Raw genomic sequence first — 4884 nt, 5'->3', positions numbered from 1 at the left:
CTCTACTGAACTCTGCTGCCCTTCCTTTCCCCAGAAGCCCCCGAATCACAGTTTTGAAAGCTGGGTGCCTATTGGCATCACTGGGATGCTGGTCTGAAATATTGATACTTAGGCCTTTACCCCAGACAACCAAATCAAAATCTTGGGGGAGGCTTAGGCACACCTGCATTTTTAATGCTCCCCCCGGATGACCACAAGAAGGAGGTCAGACCCAGCTCCCCAGAGCTGGCCCGAAAGCCGGGGTGTCTGAGTCTCTAGGTACCTCTTTACCCAAGTAAAGTTGGCGAAAGCGTGGAGTCGAACCCGCGGTGCTGCCAGGCCTGCATGCCAGCATCTTAGATGCACCAGATCGATAGGAACAGGACCCAGCATCAAATAAGCTCTAGCAGCAAAACGAAAAAGCCAGGCCAGCTGGCGCCACCACACCCCCGCCAGCTGGCCGGAGCCAAGTCCCCCGAGATTTAGTTTTCGCCTTTGCAAAGTAGAGCCAGCACTTCCCTCTGACCTTGCAGGGGCGTTAGGTGGATCCCATGGGGTAACATGTGAACCGGCTTTGCAAACTATCAAGTGCTACACAAAATGCATGGGTTTTAGCACCTTCCGTACGGAAGACGTTCACATAGTCAACAGAAATGATGTCAGTTCTTTCCCAAATTAACACATGGATTCAGTGCAAATGCCGATCTCAGTCAAAATCCCAGCAGGCGTTTTTACGGAAATCAACACGCCGATTCTCAAATTTGCGTTTCTCAAACTCAGAGGACCTGGAATAGGCAAAACGATTCTGAAACAGGCACACACTGGGAGGACTCGCGTCCCCAGCTGTGAAGCAACGGTCCTCAAGACAGTGCGACGTCAGCGTAAAGGCAGGAAACGGCACGATAAAATAGAGCAGCGAACCCCAAAATACATAGACGGCCGTATATGTGGCCATTCGATTTTTGTCAACATTGCCAAGGCTGTCTAATGGAGAAAGGAAAACCTTTCGACAAATGATGCTGGCGCCACTGGGTAGACATTGTCATATTATTATACCTTTACCTCATACCATTTACGAACGTTAACTCGAAATGGAACATCGATGTAAATAAAAGACCTGGAAAAATGAGAAGAAAACACAGGAGAAAAATCGTAGTGACCTTATTAGGCTAGGCAATGATTCGATAAACAGGCCACCGAAAGCAAAATGTTAATAAATTATATTTCAGCGAAAATTTAAAACTGCTCTTCCAAAGACAGTGCTAAAAAATTAAGAAGTGAGCCACAGGCCGGGAGGGAGGAGTATTTCCAAAACACGTATTCGACAGAGGGCTTATAAAGAACGCACACAGCTAAATGAAAAGAAAACGAACAACCCAACTTTTTTTTTTTTTTTAAATGGGCAAAAGATTTAAAATGCACTTAACCAGGGAAGATATGTATGTGGCAAATGAATGTAGGGAAAGATGCTCACGCCATGAGTCAGCGAGGTACCACTGCCCGCCCACTAGAATAGCTAAGATTAAAAAGATGATGACAAGAACGTAGAGTGACTAGAACTCATGCATTGATGGTCAGGATGAAAAATGTTACGGTCACTTGGGAAAACAGTGTGGCAGTGTCTTCTAGAGTTCAGCACACGCTTACCATAAAGTACGGGATTTCTACGCCCACCTGTCCTCGACCACTTGCACTCAAAGGTCCTTATCAGCTTTGCTGACAACAGCCCCAGACAGGAAATACCTTAAATGCTTATCGAGCTGTAAATGGTAACACAAATTGCCATGTATCCATACAATGGAATACAACTCAGAAAAAGGAATGGATTAGAGACGTGACTTAGAATGCAAGAGTCACTAAAATATTATTTATTCTAAATGAAAGAAGCCAGACCCGAAGACTACGTCGTCGTTGACTTCATTTATATGAAATTCCACACAAGGCAGAACTATAGTGACAGAGAGAGTGTCAGAGGTTGCCAAGGGGACGGGGTGAGAGATGGACTGGGCACACAGGGGCCCGAGGGAAGCTTTGGAGAGATGGAAATACTCTATGTCGTGATGCTGGCGATGGCCGGCGACGGTATATTGTGTCTAAGCTCACTGAATCGTTTAATTAAAAAGAGTGAGTTTCATTGTATGTAAATTCCATTTCAAGAAAGCTGACCGAACATGTATTGGAGTCTCCTGCCGGCCAGGCACTGTGCTGGGAATAAAAATCAAGATGAATCGGACACGGCCCCTGCCTGCGAGAGTTTGTGATTAAAAAAAAATAAAGTACAACGAAGCATTAAAAGGGCCGAGGATAGGGATCTGGACGCGGGATAGAGAGAGGCTGGTTCTAACCAGGGGGGGGAGAGAGGAGGCTGGAGGGTATCTGAGCCAAGTCTTGAAAGACAGGTAGCGATTTGCCAAGTCATAAAGGAAAGAAACAGCAGTTCTAGGCAGCAAGAGCGGATGAACAAAACCTCGCAAGCTGGAAATAGCTAGACACGTCCCAGGACACACGAGCGGGGAGCTGACACGTAAGGTTCCAGGAAGCGCGTGGAAGCCAGGAGATGAAAACGTGGGTGGCGGCAGCCCCGGCAGGGTCTCCTGCCCCGGGCCGAGGCGCGCAGGGCTAACCCGCCAACCGAGAGACCCCGCCGAGGAGCCCTGAGTTGTCATAAACACATTCGGGCGCTGAGCGCGGGGCAGCTAGACTGAAGTCAGAGGTGCCGGGCGGCCTTGGTGAGCATGGCGAACGGGGAAATCGCTAGAGATAGTCCATAATGGCCGAGAGTAGGGCACTCAAGCAGAGGATTTCGAGGGAAGGGAGTTCTGGCTGCTGCTGATGCTGATGCTGATGGCCGTGGATGCAGAAGCCTTAAGCGACGGAGAGGGAAGGTCCTTGCAGCCCAGGCGCCAGTGGTGCGTGAGTGTTAAAGTCCCCAGGATGATGTGGGCAGCCAGGAATATCATGGCCGAGGTGCCGCCGTCCTCACTGAGCGGGCCAGGGAGGATAAGAAGGGCAGATGTCAGTCATTTGTACGGTGCGTATGACCGGGACCTCTAAGGAAGTCTGAGAGCCGCAGACTAACGGTCAGAAAGAAGCCACAGGGAGCAAGGTGCTACTGCCACCTGAGGGCTCCGAGATGTCGTGGGGATAAGGGAGGATGGGGTCTCCACTTCAGGGAGGGGCTGGGGGTGTTTGGGGGGCTCGGCCGGGTCTCCCGTAAGGCGAAGAGGTGGGAGGGGTTGAGGGGACAGCACAGCTGATCCGGTGGCAGCCAGGCACATGTTAGGAGGGTGGGGAGAAGCCGCCGGAAGCCAGGTCAGGACGTGTGAGGACACCGTGAGGGCCACCTCTTGGCCAGTGACTTAGGATGGCCCAGATGAGGGGCGTGGGCGGGCTTCGTCGGCCCCAGAGTCCTGGGCGCCGATATGTGGAGACCGCCAGGGGTCTTAGGCCCAGGCCGGCGTGACGGGCTTCGCTGGCCCCTGGGGGCGGAGGAGCAGGGAACGCAGTGAGCATGGCCCAAAAGTGTCTGCAGAGCTTCTGGGACGCTGGCCGCTTGGGCACAAAGGACAAAGGCTTCACCCCTAGACTCTTTAACGGGCAGGGATTGCACCTAAAGGTCCCTCAGTAGGTCCTTGTTCCATCAAATCGAAATGAAGAGTCGAGCTCCTCACTGGGCACATGGGTCACCTCCACGCTCCGGCCCCATCTCTCGCTCCCGCTGGCCCCAGCCCCAGCCCGGGGCGCCCCACGCCGGCCTCTCCTGCTGTCGGACTTCTGCGGACTTGTCTGGCTCCGGCAGAGTTCCCTGCACACGTTCTTCCGTCTTGGAGGGACTCTGCCCACCTCCGTCTGGCTAGCTCCGGCTTGTTCTCCAAGCCTCAGGCCCGAGGTGCGCCTTCCTTCTGGGGAAAGCTCTTCCTGGCTCTCCCAGGCCGACTGGGGGCCCCCTCAGCCCCATCCCACACTCCCAGACTCCCCATAGAGCGATGATCTTATCGCCGTGGAATGGCCTGCTGTGATACTGTGACTTATAAGAAATACGTCACTCAGATGACCTAAATATATTTCTCATAGGTCCTTGGTCCTCGTCCACGGAGTCTGGCTGTCGGCTCCCAAGACTTGGAATTTCCTGGCCTTAAGGGTGATGGGAGCGTCTTTTGTTATAATATTCGGTTTCTTGTTCTCCCTTCCTGAAATCGCTTCAGGACCCTAAAGAGAAAATTAACGAATGGCTGTTGCCTATTCAAACGAACCCAAAGAGGGAGTCATGGGACCCTCTGATTTCTAGCTCTGTGGTCAGGAGCAGACTGGCTCCTGAAGTAGGGATGAGTCTCATGGGACGGAGCCTGTGGACTCTGCTGCTGTTTCCGAGTAGACAGGGTCAGAACCGAGTCGAATTCTTGGACGCCCTGCCTGTGTCTGCAGCGCGGCTCGGTGGTGTGAGGAAGCGTCCACACCCACGCGTCGGAACCGGGTCCCCAACCCCACTGCTCAGCTAGACTGTGAACCCTTTGAGGTTAAGGGCTGTCTCTTCCACGTTATGCCCCCAGCTCGTGGAACAGCGGCTGACAGGTGGGAGGTTCCCAATACCTTGTTGGTGAATAAATGAGTGAATGAATGAATGAGTGAACAAATGAACAAGAGAGAGTGGGGGGGATTGGGGGGTCTCTGCTTGCCTGGCATCACATGAAGAAGGTGTTCCACGTATCGCTCTGTTTAATCCTCAAAATCACTTCGAGTGGAGCTAGATCAATCCTGGACTCAGGTTCCCGCTCTGCCGCTTACCGGCCGCCATCCCGGGTCAGGTAACTTAGCCTCTGGAAGACTCCGCCTTGCTGTCTATGAAACGGGGGTGACCGTGGCGGGGGGAGGTGGAGGCGTCAGGAACAGGGCTGCTTTGCCATC

Source organism: Pteropus vampyrus, unplaced genomic scaffold (genome assembly GCF_000151845.1).
Source record: "Pteropus vampyrus isolate Shadow unplaced genomic scaffold, Pvam_2.0 Scaffold52, whole genome shotgun sequence".
NCBI classification, from domain to species: domain Eukaryota; kingdom Metazoa; phylum Chordata; class Mammalia; order Chiroptera; family Pteropodidae; genus Pteropus; species Pteropus vampyrus.
Note: the sequence above shows the minus strand (reverse complement) of the source record.